The sequence below is a fragment of the Furipterus horrens genome, unplaced genomic scaffold (assembly GCF_987537825.1).
Source record: "Furipterus horrens unplaced genomic scaffold, mFurHor1.1.pri manual_scaffold_2, whole genome shotgun sequence".
In the NCBI taxonomy this organism is placed as follows: Eukaryota; Metazoa; Chordata; class Mammalia; order Chiroptera; family Furipteridae; genus Furipterus; species Furipterus horrens.
The window spans coordinates 157,038,875-157,053,103 of NW_028327172.1; positions in this window are offsets into that span (position 1 = coordinate 157,038,875).

Consider the following 14,229-nt stretch of genomic DNA (forward strand, 5'->3'; position numbering starts at 1 on the left):
TTTTCATGCTGGTGTAATTCTCAGTAAGTTCCTTGTAGTTTTTCTGGAGTTTCTTGTAGTTTCCCTGGAGTTCTTTGTAGTTTCTGCTGAGCTCATTGAGCTTCTTCACAATCCATACTTTCAATTCCATATCTGATAGTTGGCTCCCCGCTATTTCATTTATCACTTTTTCTGAGGATTCTACCTTTCCTTTCGATGGGGGGTTGTTTCTCTGTCGCCCCATTTTTGTGACTCCTATTGTTTGTTGCTGCTTCTTAGAATGATCTGCATTTCCTGGGTCTGCCCCTGGTGGCATCAAATCCTGTACGAGTCTGGGTCTAGGCAGCCTGTTGGAGACTTCCAGGGATCTACTGCCTTTGTCTGACTTTTTTAGTTGTTAATCTATTCAGTCTGTGATTAGCTGTCAGGCTTACGGACTGAGTGTGGGGCAGCTTAATTCCTGTAGGCTGGGCTTTTGCTTTCCTTAAGGCTGGCGCCACTTCTGGGGGGGGGATAGTATGCCTGCAGTACTGGGGATGAGTCAGCACTGGGATCCGGTAGGCTGCTTCCCCTGTTCTCTCTTCAAAGCCACCACACCAAATTCTCCCCAAGCATCTCTAGTCCTCTCTGCCTTCCCTCCGCTCGAGCCCAGGGTAAGTGGGGCCAAAATATTTTCATATGTGATCTGCTTAAGAGCTCTTTTTCTCCAGCTGTTTCTCTCCAGCTAGCAAGAAACTCTGTGGCTTTTCGCTTTTCACAGCTGGATACTATTTTACTCTCCACTCTGTTGCTGTAGGCTGGGAAGCTCAGCTCGGGGTTTAGACACTGCCCTTCTCAGGGGGAATCCCTTGGCCACTGAGCTGCCTCTCAGTCCCTTCAGCTGTCACCCATGTGAGCCCAGCCAGCCCTTCTGCGTCTCCGCACTCCCTACTGGTCACGTTGTGATGTAGCGGCATTTTCTGTCTCTCCGTGGTTATAAGACTTCTCTCCAGCTAGTGTTCGGTTGGTTATTCCAGATGATTTCTCCAAAATTAAGTTATAAATCCAGACTAGTTCTGGGAGGAGGTTAGTGTAGCTTCCACTTACTCTTCCGCCATCTTGTTTCTCTAAAATATATTTTCAATTAGGGCTGCCTTCCCTAGCTTCTGGTCCTCACATCCATTGAACACCATCAGCAGCAGTGTACTAGAGTCATTGTGCTCTTCATTGCTGTACATGCACAGTAAAAAGAAAATGCCAGTTTATCTTAAGAATGGCATTGATGAACCGGTAAAAATGATTAAAATAATTTAATCTTTGATTACCCATCTTTTTATTATTTTGTGTTATAAAATGAGAAATAAACATAAAAGAATTCTGTTATACACCAGAATATAATAGTTGTCTCAAGATAAAGCACTTGTGTAATTATTTGAAGAGTGGACAAAACTGGCATTTTTTCCTGAAATACCATTTTCACTGGAAGAATGACTGGTAGACAAACTATACTTATTCAGACTTGGGTATTTTCTCAAAATAAACTAAATGAGTTTGTCATTTTAAGGAAAATAATTGATAGCACACATTGCCAGTGATAAAATTTTGAACTTTCAAGCAAAAATTAGAAACTCCTATCTTTTACCATGAGCTTGACAGCTTCCCAAACTTTAAAGACTTTTCTGATGAGATTGGTGGTGATATTGACAAATGAAAGTTTTATATCTTGTATAGTGAAATATATTAACACTTTGAATGTCTACAAACTCAGTGAATTAATATTTTCCAAATGATCCATGCATGATGTTAAAAAACCATATGTGATAGAAGATCAATTGATTTTTTATTATTGTTTATGTTGTTACAGTTGTCCCAAGTTTTCACTTTTCACATCCCTCCTCTCAGCCCACCCCCGCTTCCATAGTCAGTCCCTGCAATGTTGTCTCTGTCCATATATGTTCTTTGAATAATCCCTTCACCTTCTTTCAAAGTCCCCACCTTCCTCTTACCACTGTCAGTCTATTCCATGATTCTATGCCTCTGAATCTATTTTGCTCATTAGTTTATTTTGTTCCTTAGATTCCTCTCATACGTGAGATCATATGATATTTGTCTTTCACCGCTGGCTTATTTCACTTAGTATAATACTCTCCAGTTCCATCCATGCAGTCGCAAAAGGTGGGAATTTCTCCTTTTTTCTATTGCATAATATTCCATTGTGTAAATGTACACAGTTTTTTAATCCACTCATCTACTGATGGGCACTTAGGCTGTTTCCAACTCTTGACTATTGTAAATAGTGCTGCTATGAGCATAGGGGTGCATAAGTTCTTTTAATTGGTGTTTTGGGATTCTTAGGGTGTATACCCAGCAGTGGAATCTCTGTGTCAAAAGTGGTTCTAATTTTAATTTTTTGAGGAAATTTCATACTGTTTCCCACAGTGGCTGCACCAGCCTGGATTCCCATCAGCAATGCACTTGGGTTCCCTTTTATCCACGTTCTTGCCAGCACTTGCTGTTTGTTGATTTATTAATGAAAGCCATTTTGGCTGATGTGAAGCAATATCTCATTGTGGTTTTAATTTGTATCTCTCTGATGGCTAGTGATGTTGAGCATTTTTTCATACGTCTATGGACCATCTGTCTGTCTTTGGAGAAGTGTCTGTTCAGGTCCTTTTTTCACTGTGTGGTTGCCTCTCACTTGCGCCCCCAACTGGGAACCTGACGTGCAACCTAGTAATGTGCTCTGACTGGGAATCGAACCAGCGACACTTGGCTCACAGGCCGACGCTCAATCCACTGAGTCACAGCAGCCAGGGCTTCCTTTGCCCATTTTTTAATTGGATTGTTTGTCTATCTGGTATTGAGTCATATGAGTTCTTTATATATTACAGAGATCAAATCCTTGTCCAATGTATTATTGGCAAATATGTTCTCCTGTAGAGGTGGTTCCATTTTCATTTTGATGATGGTTTCTTTAGATGTGCAGGAGCTTTTTAATTTCAGGTAGTTCCATTTGTTTCTTTTTCCTTTAAGTACCTTGCCCTGGGAGATGTATTGGCCAAAATATTGCTACATGAGATATCTGAAATTTTACTGCCTATATTTTCTGCTAAGATTTTTATGGTATTATGACTTATGTTTAAGTGATAAAAGATCCATTTTAAAATGGAAGGTTTACCAGTAAATTTTAATATAGCAGGGTAGGAAAATTTCATTGATATGGTTAAGATTCCACACTACAACTAAGCTTTAAGAAGCTACCCCTTATTGAGTACTCCCTTTTACAATTTGAGGCCAATTTTCTTCATGTACTTTAACCAAAATAACATTTCACAATCAATTGAATGCAGAACCAGATACAGGAATTTAGTTTCCTCTATGAAACAAGACATTCAAGGGATTTCCAAAATTAAAAAAAAATAACGACAATTTTTCACTAATGATCTGTTTTACAAAATGGAATTATTTTGTAGTGTTTATTAATATTTTTAAATAAATTAATAAACATTTTTAAATTTCTTGCTCTAATTTATTTTTATTTTTAAGTATATTTTATTGATTATGTTGTTACAGTCATCCCAATTTTTTTCCCTTTTGCTCCCATCTGCCCATACCCCCTTTCCCCCATCAATCTCACCCCCCTTAGTTCATGTCCATGGGTTGTGCATGTATGTTCTTTGGCTCCACTATTTCCTATATTATTCTTAACTTCCCCCTGTCTATTTTGTACCAAACAATTATACTTATTCGCTGCACCATTTCCCCATTTCTTTCCCTTCCCCCTCCCAGCTGGTAACCCTCCAAATGATCCCTATATCTATGATTCAGTTCCTATTCTGGCTTTCTTATTTGGATTTTGTTTTTCTTTTTTAGATTCAGTTGTTGATAGTTGTCAGCTTGTTGTCATTTTAGTATTCATAATTTTGATCTTGTTTTTCTTAAGTGTCCCTTTGACATTTCATGTAATAATAGTTTGGTGATGAGTTCCTTAAGCTTTACCTTGTCTGGGAAGTACTTCTGCCCTTCCATTCTAAATGATAGCTTTGTTGGATAGAGTAATCTTGGTGGTAGGTCCTTGCTTTTCATCACATTGAATACTTCTTGCCAGCCCCTTCTTGCCTGCAAAGTTTCTTTTGAGAAATCAGCTGAGAGTCTTATTGGAACCCCTTTGTAGGTAAATCTCTTCTTTCTCTTGCTCCTTTTAAGATTCTGTCTTTATCTTGAACACTTGGCATTTTAATTATGATGTGTCTTGGTGTGGTCCTCTTTGGGTCTAGCTTATTTGGGACTCTCTGTGCTTCCTGGACTTGTATGTCTATTTCCTTCACCAAATTTGGGAAGTTTTCCTTCATTGTTTTTTCACATAAACTTTCAATTTCTTGCTCTTCTTCTTCTCCTTCTGACACCCCTATGATTTGGACATTGGCACCTTTAAAGTTGTCCTAGAGGTTCCTAAGCCTCTCCTCATTTTTTTCAGTTCTTGTTTTCTCATTCTGTACTGGTTGACTAATTTTTTTCCTTTCTTATATTCCAAATTGTTGTGAGCCAAGTGTGAGTACCAAACGGTCGGAGACAACCAAATTAGAATTTAAAGAGCCTTTATTAGCTGGGCAGCGACTACCCACTCTCACACTATGCAGGGATTCAAGTGAGTAGCCCCGAGCCTCAGTAGAAAACTGCTTATATAGTATAAACCTATATCATAGGTTGCTAGCTGGGGTAGTAGCACAACACAACTGTTGTGAAGAAGGGGTGGGGCTAAGGGTATCTATGCTTGGCTAATGCATGCAACCGCAAAGCTAACATTCTGCACTTGTTTGGGGGCAACTGTTACTATGGGAGTTTGCGCAATACATTCAACTAACATTCTGTACCTGCTTGGGGGCAACTGTCACCTTGGGGGTTTTTGCAAAAATTTTCTACTCTTGTTCAAGCTCCAGCACACAAATCATTGATTTGAACCCTGGTTTCCTTCCCTTCACCATTGGATTTGTGTGGGTTTTCCTTGGTTTCACTAGCATAACCTTCAATTCTTCCCTTACACATTTGCCGTACTCAAGCATATCTGTCAAGGTTGTGAGCATCTTATCACTGGTATTTTGAATTCTGCATCTGTGAGGCTGGCTATCTTCTCGTCACTTAGTTCTCCCACTGGAACCTTGATTTGTTCCCCCTTTTAGGCCATATTTCTCTGTCTTCTCATCTTGACAGGCTTCCTTGTTGTTTGCCTCTGTGTCTTAGGTAGAACTGTCACTAAAATTTCCTGCTTTATTTTTTAGTACAATAAAATATAGCTATATATAACCTACATAAAAGATTTTGGAGGTCCTCGATAATTTTAAGGACGTAAAAAGAGATCTCAAGACTAAAAGTTTGGGAACTATTGCTCTAAATTCTCTCTATAACTTTTGGGAAAAAATAATATATTTTCTCTATGGATTGATTTGCAATTTGTTAATTCTTTTTTTCCCCCCTTGGTTGTGACAATAAGCAAGCTGGTGTTTGCCTACTTTTCAGACAAAGGAAGAAGGAGCAAGGGCTGCTGGCCTTTGGTGCTCTGCCTGAGGACCTGGAACAGTGGCCTTAGACCAAACCCAATTTAGGAGGAGTCTCCCCACAGAGACCTCACACATTTGCTTGGTTTGATGTGTGTGTTCTAATAGCATAATATGTATCTTCTCAATAAATATATTAATTCAATAAAAAGTTATTCAGCACCTACAAAGTGGAAAACACAGTGCTTTTAAGAATACATGTCAAGTAATATATGGCCATAATAGTACAGTCAATTGAAAGAAACAAAAACTAATAGCAAACTTGTATGTGGCGTCAGGATTTTTCTGATTAAATCTTCATAAGTAAGCTATTTTAGAATAAGTTCCATTTATCAGAGAAGAAAATTGAGATTTAGGGATGATTAGCATTAGAGTAAGCTACAGAGCTGGGAGAAGAACCCAAATGCATTTGATATAAAAGTCTGGACTTTCAACTGTCACTGAAAATGATATTGAAAATACTATAATAGAGTTCAAACAGAGTGAAGGGAAAAGACTAATTATAAGAGGGAAAACTTGGCATTGAGCTGGACCTTAAGAAAAAGTAGATCTTCCTCTAGAGGTTTTCTGGAAGTGAATTCCAGGAGAGGTTACTGCTTGAGCAAAGGCCCATAGCCACTAGATGTCTGGCACATTGGGGATATTGTGACTTGAGATTGGAAAAATAGATAGAACAAAACTAGAGGAAGATTTAAAGGACAGGTTGTAGATTTAAGACTTTGTTCTAGGAGCGTGGCAGCCTTAAAGGATTTTGCAAAGGGAAGTGCCATGCTCCAAGCAGTGCCATAGGGAGAAAACAACATGCACACTTAGACATCTTCATTTGCTTAGCCACAGAAAGCTCAAGGGCTGTAACTCTCCAAAGGCTTCCTAATGATTTAATTTGCAACAGGTCAGAACTTCTGCCCATTTGGCATTAGGGTGTTGTGTATGACTTTGTTTTGACAAACTTTGGCCATGATTCCCTAACGTGAAGCAGAGCCCAGGTCATGACTCCCTCAGCAGCAGGAAGTGCCCTGCCAACTGTCAAACCAGGTTCTCAAAGATAATCCTCCTTTCTTCCCCAACCTCCTTCTCTCTTGTCTTCTCCCTTCAAGTGGTGGGTGTTAACCTATTGAAACCTTCTTTGAATACTTGCAGAAAGATGATTTTTAACCATTGGGGGTCTCAAGTAAGCCTTAGCAGGTCCAGTAATCAAGAAGCAGGGACTCATGTCATTCACCTGAAATCACTCAAGCTGTCACCTACAACCCCCAGAGAGAGCCAAGAATCTCTATTTGGAAATCTTCTAGGAGGTTGCTAAGTGAGAGACTACTATTTTTCAACATTCCAAAGTGTGCATATATCCTGATAATATTGGGATGGCTTGTGATAATAAAAAGCACATGAAATAATAATATTTAAAAATAAAAACAAATTGCAAATGCAATTCTTCAAAAATAAAAAAATAAATGTGCCAGCACACCTGTTAATCTTTGTAGAGACTAGAGAGGAGAGGTGGTGAAGTACAATTTAAATTATAAACCATTTTTAAAAATCACAGTTTCAGAAAGCCTTCTCATGCATGGTCCACATGCACAAACCAGTTTCTAAAAACCCCAACTGGAGTAAACTGAAGCACCCAGTATTTGGGGAAGATTGTAGTGTGGGGAAGTCCATAACTGTGTAACAGTTGGACTAATTTAAGCATTGTTTTTTTTATTCTTAACCCTTTTTTAAAAAAAAGTTGTGTTTAACATCCCAAGGAAGCTAACAAAAAAGTTAAAAAATCTTTTTCCCAGGTGGAAGTAATTGAAGCAAAAAGACAATAAAGTTCTTAGCTCTTGTATGAGAAGACAAGCATCTTTTCCCTTATGACAGATAGCTCTGATATGTGCAAAGAGAAGACAGGCCAGGAAGAATGATGGGAAATTCTGAAGTGATTACAAACCACATTGCATGAGCAAAATGCATCCATTTAGGAAGAATTTATTTTTGCAGACATTTACTTGAACTCTAAAACAATTTGGATCTCTTGAAAGCAGTTCTCTTAATTAAAATGTTTTTATTTTTCTAAGGAAAAAGCACTCATAGACATGGATGACAGTGTGGTGATTGCAGGGGGGAGGGGGTATAAGGCTACTAAACGGTAATGGAAAAAATACAATAAAGATTAAATAAAGTACACACAAAGATTTTTTTCTTTTAATTTTTAAAAATTTAAATAGATTTTGTATCATCACCAAATCATTTAATGCACATGTACTCATATCATGTTTTTCTCATTGAATAGTTTTTAATTATGTTATCAACTGGAAATTACTGGATTCCATCTCTCACAGTATAATGTCTGTGACTGCAAGCACAAGTGATTTTCAAGTTTAAGCTGAATTTTTAAAGTGATTTTACTTTATCTTTCAACATTTTTGTTTTGTTGTTTATAGACCTCTGAGTAAAGATAATATAACTGAACTAGAAAGATTGCTTGATTTTAAAAAATTGCTGTGGCATTGAGTAAACATGCTTCCGTTCTGATTTTGTCTTTAGCATGAAGGTGGTTTGCAGATGGCTAACTGAGAAATCTTGTCAGATGTCATGAATGTGGCGACCTGAGAAATCAAAGCTCACACAAGAAGGTCCTGATGATACAAAGGACACTCCTTCCTATTTGTTTGTCTGTATTGGTGTGTCCAGTAGAAGTTTACATATGGTCAGCAGTGTGGAAAGCATAACACCATGTTGAGACTAGTGAATACCAGACCAGGAGGAAAGAATGGGAGTACCTGGAATCCATCTTCAGGAAACTTGGAACATCTCCCAGAAACATGTCCAGGAAACTTGAAAGTGATGGCTTTTCTTTATAATGGATTATGTGAACATCACATTTTGTGGTCCCTGGGACTGTTGGTTTGTTATAACTTGTTCAGTGACCACAACTTTGCGTGTATCATCCATCCTCTCAGAATTCCTCTGTCTTGTTATTTTGGGATAAGGTTCAACAGCCTTGGTCAAATATTTAAACCCTTTCATAATTAAGTCCCCATTAGCAACTCCAGCAGTATGAATGCTGGAATGCTGAGCACTGAAGGATGAATACAATTGTATAAGGCAAAAATGGTGAAAGAAAAAAAAATGCAGATACAAGGCAGAAGAAGGCAAAAATATGAAAACTTTAAAAGGCAAAGTGTGTTTGGAGAATGGCACATTAAACATTGTGACTGAAAAAATATATATGGAAGGACTTGGGAAAGATGAATTCTCAAAGAGAGGTAGGATGTGTAACATAGGGTCTTGTGAGCCATGTTGATGAGGTTGAATTTTATTTCTGTAGCCATTGGAGTAAGCAGCAAAGATTTTTACAAGGAAAAACATTATCATTAATGCTAAATTTTAGAAAGGTGACTGGCAATAGATGGATGTCCTGATCAAAATTGTTAGAAAGGGCTAGATAATCTCCCAAGGTCCTCTTAAATACTGTAATACCACAAAAACATTTTACATTTGTTAGGAATTACAGAGATTACCAAGTGGTCCAAGACATCATGGTGAAAATATTTAGAAATCTGGCAAACTCCTCTTTCTCTATATGTTGTTTCCAAAGAAGATAATCTTTAATTCTCTCTTCCAACCAATTTATTCTTCTTGGGGAAAAAAAAAAGTCCAAAATGTTTATAAAAATGCACTCCACTCATTTTTTTTTTCTTTTAGAAGAGATGGTTTCTTAGTACCTAAGTGAGCCAAATTTTAATCCACAGGAATTTTCTTAGAAAAGAGGTTCTGCCAAAATGTTCTTCCAATATAATTCTTCTGGGAATCTGTGGTAGGTGAATGTAAGTTGTTATAGTCATAGAATGTAAGAGAGAAAGGAGAACATTAAACACACTAAGTACTCAATAGTAAATATCTATTATAAAGTATATGGGACTTTTTTAGTGCACGTGGAAAATTAACAGCTAGTCAAAAAAGCATCAGGACCTCAGAGCTTACGTAATCCATATTTCAGTATTTTATCAGGTCCTTATTCATTGATGGGGATTCTTAAAAACATTCCATATGTATTTTTGAGGACTGTGTGGGACAGTATAGCTATACTGGTGAACACAGACACAGTACCTGCCCTCATGGAGCTTACATCTAAAATCAGGATACAAAAAAATAAGAAATTACAATATGACATAATAATTGTAGTGTGAAAGTGCTTTGATTGAAGAAGCACAAGGTATCAAGAGATAATACAGAGTAAGTTTGGAGGACAGGAAACAACTTTGAATAAATTGTAACTAAGCAGACATCTAAAGCATAAGCAGAACCTGGCCCAGCAAAATAAGTGGTCAGGGAGGAAGAGTGCATGCTAGTGTGAGCTGAATTTAGGTAAAGACCCAGAATCAAAAGATAATTACATTCTGGAAACCAAGTAGTCCACTCCAGCTGGAAATTATGTATTCACTGTGTGTGTGCTGAGGGTTAGGGTGGGAAGCAGGTGGGACGAGGGAGTATCTATCGATGAACCTGGAGAGGTGAGTAAGTAGGGGTCAGATTCTACCAAGTCTTATAATACATACTTTTAACAGAATTGGTGAGTTATCCTGAGTGCACTGGAGAGCAATTGACTGCTTTTAAGCAAAGGAATGATCATGATCACATTTGAATCTCAGAAAGACCACTCTGACCATGAAGTGGAGAATGAATTGATAGATATGAGAAAGTTGCCTAGCACAGAAGGATGTGATAATCCTCAGGAGAGGGGATGAAAGCCTAGACAAGAAGAGGGGAAATGGAAGCAGACATGGATTTAAGAGATATTTACAAGAGAATGCAGATAAAACTTGGAAATTGTTGTTCAGAGTGAGGGGGAAAGGGAGATAAGCTTAATTTCCAGGTTTCTGGCAGGGCTAGTGGTTAATGACTGCACTGAGAGAGGGCACTTAGATAAAGGGGAGCAGGAGAAGACAAGGAGTTCAGTTTTGTTTCTGTGTGTCTGATGACATTCAAACAGAGAGGTATATGTACCAGTGTTAGAAACAAGGACATAGTGACTCTCAAACCAGTGAAAAGTCATTAGTAACAAAGGGCAAATGTAATTAAAGGGTCTTAAGGGCGAATGTAATTAGAGGGTCTCTGAGAAGGGAGCTGACATCACTGGCATATCTACAAACCACAGAAGGGGCATTTAGATAACCGTGTTAGATTGTAACTCCGGAGTAACCAGTAATGGAGAAACGGGGAAGAAGGAGCGGGGAGGGGGAGCTAATTGCGTTAGGGCGGGGAAGCTAATCGCTCTCACTTTAGGGCAAGAAAGATAATCACTTTAGGGTGGCAATTTTAGGGTGGAGAAGATAATCACTTTAGGGTGGCAATTTCAGGGTGGAAAAGATAATCACTTTAGGGTGGCAATTTCAGGGTAGGGAAGCTAAGACTATAAAACCAGTTTCCTTTGTCTACTTGGCGCGCACATTCTCCTGGCTGTGAGGGTGCGCCCGGCTCTGCAGACTCATGAATAAAGGCCTCGTTTTACTGCTCAAGTCCTGTGTCCCAGTTTTTATTGTGAGCGTTTCTCACACCAGGAATTCTGGTTGAAATTTGAGTATTATTAGCATATAGATTGGTCATGGGAGACAATGCATGTAAAGCATGTAAGGAATGCTTGAATCTTCTAGGTAGTGGAACTCTGAAGCATTCATGAGTACTACTTAAAATTGGAAGAATTGCCCCATTTCTCAGTCCCTTTTACCACATCCCTGCAATGCACAAGTCTATTCCATCCTATATCAAGGATCCTAAGAGTATTCACGTCTTTCATTTTACATAGTATCCTCTGTCCCCTCTCAAAAAAAAAAAATTACTGATTTTTAAGCAATTACATATTTTTTCTTTTTATCGATTCCAGAGAGAAGGGAAGGGAGGGAAAAAGAGTGGGACAGAAATATCAATGTGAGAGAGGAACATCGGTTACCTCTTGCACATACCCCAACTAGGGACTGAACCTGAAACCCAGCCATGTGCCTTGACCAGAATCAAATCCACAACCTTTTGGTTTGTGGGACAACAACCAACCAACTGAGGCCCAGTATGAAGCAATTGCCATATATTTCACACTATAAGATGCACCTGACCATAAGATGCACCTAGGTTTAGAGGAAGAAAACAAGAAAAAAAATTCTGAACCAAATGGTGTTCTAAAATATTTAATGAAATATAAGAGAATGATATTTCAACCATGTAAAGTGAACAGCAGTCAACAGCGGTATTAAGAACCATCATCACTGTCATTAACAAATGAGAGACTTTAAGGTTCAAGTACCCTTTTAGTTTTCTGGGGACCCCAAGAACTCATCATCACTAGTGTCAGAATTTATGAAGTTAAGTTGCTCACAATCACTGATATCACTTTCTTTGCTATCTTCATACTGACCAGATGCCCTGAGATTCAGCAGTAAAGTGGGACATATAAGCATCCTCAGGGTTTTTGCGTGGGCCCACGGCTTCCTCTTCTAATAGCTGTCGCCACCACTGACAGGTCAGGTAATACACATCACAGTCTGTGATGCAATATTCACTCCATTAAGACAAACAGGCATTTTCCCTTTACTTTTGGGGGAAAAAAAGTGTGTTTTATGAAGCAAAAAATACAGTACTTTAATACACTTGTAGCTTACTTTGATTTGTGGTCTGAAGAAAGCTATACACATTTTGGGGAAATTATCTACTTCATAAAAACATAGGATCCAAAAGAGCAAACTCCAGCAGAGTATAATCAGGGCATTTGCATTCAGGCAAAATAACTGAGCTATATTTTAAGAGGAATTATTTGGGTCATCTGATATTTAATTTAAACTGTGTCCTTCCTACTCTCTTTTTAATTAATTCATCTTTTAGTCTGCCCTGAAATGGTCAGAACTTATTTAGAATCCCTTGTTCCCAAAGATCAAATTGCTTTTCTAAAGTACATTTGGTTTCTAAAACTTGGCATCTCTCGGCTTCTGGTGTCAGTACAAAGAGCACATACATATTCCAACAATCCACAGATTGTTGTTAGTGAAAGGCATCAGTGCTTGGCCTTTGAGAGGAAGGGCACAGCACATTTCTTCATAGGAGGAAGTGTTGGAGCTATTATTACTTTCAAGACATCCTTGGTCTGAGCATTCAGAAAGGCACAACTCAGGCTCTGTGGCCATTCAAAGGAGGAGGTTGTGAAAATGGGTCCCCTGGTGACACTTTCATTGCCAGCATTTCCCTCTCATCTACCCTGCAGCAGAGGGTTCCTAGACCCGGGTTTGTTAACCTTGACCTCTCCTATTACCATGGAAATGCAACACTGCCAAGGGAACTTCCTCTGTGATTATCATTCAGAGTATAAAAAATAGAATAGAAAATAGAATAGGAAAACATTGCCCATTTCATCTTGCCATTTGGCCTTTTTCTTTAGACCAAAGAACACCCCCAGGATTTTTTTTTGAAAGTATGATGTGGCAGTTATCAGACTTCTACTCTGTGTAGTGATCATGTTTGAGGAGGTACAGTTCACTTGCAGGACAGTATTAAGCTACTTGAAATAATTATGATATCCTTAATACCGTAAACTTCCTGGAACTGTGGACAAAGTATACAGCATGTGTGTGCATGACACTTAAAAAGGGTCTATTGCTTTCCTCATAAATTCTAATATCTAAATATCTAATATCTAAAAATAAAAATTTGTCTTGGTCCAATTCCTTAATTTAATTTATCAGCAAAATGAAGCCAAAAGAGATTATGTCTTTTTCTCACTTCAGCTCTTCTTTCTGCTCATTTTTCTTTTCCTCTTAGTCCTTTCTAACCCTCTTCATCCTTTTTCTTTTTGTCCTCCTAAAGTGACAAAACTGTATACTTCGAATTTTCTGTTGGTTTGAGTTAATGTTAAACAAGAGTGGAAGAGTTCCACACGAGAGGCACAGTGGATGAAGAATGAGAATGCAGTTGGAAGAGTGCCTAGGCTCACAGCAAAGATTAGCAGGAAGTAGGCAAATTATCTCAGAAACACTGGGGTTTCGGTCATCAATTAATGCAGGGGCCTGGCAACCCAGCAGTCAAGACCTGGTATGTTCCTACTATGTGTTTCCCAGTCTACATGTTGCCTTGGCAATTGCATCTTCCCCTCTATCTGCAGGAATGGAGCAGATCAGCAGTGGCTGAGTTCCAGTGCTTCCAAACTTATAGGGACAAGAGAATTGACAATTCTAGGAGTTCCTTCCTGAATTAGACTCTGTCTTCAGGAAAGTAGAAAAGACTTAGTGTACTTTACTCATTTTAGTAAGGTGACCACAGTGTGTTTTTATTTGTAATGTTTTATCATGTTCTGCTCTTTGTTCTATACCTTGAAGCCCCAAGGGCACACTAATACAGAAAATGCACCCCACGGGTGTTGAGGTGAGAACCAGTAAGTCTAAGTGGTGGCTCCAATACTGCTGGTCTTGGACAAGTCCCAGAGCATCTTTAGCTCTTGTTTTCCTCATGTGCAGAATGGCAACCACATTAATGCTTACTTCAAGGGACGACTAAAAGAGTTTAATAAATGAAGGTGAATAATGTGTCTGATATGGGGTCTAGGACACAGTATTGGTTTCCTATGGCCTCTCAACCAGCTCCTGGCTCTGTACCAACAACACAGGCTGGCCCAGAAAATAGAAAATGCTGGAGGAAATTTTTTTTGTACTATTTGTTCCATACTAAAGAATTAAAAAATATGTATTCAAGCCTC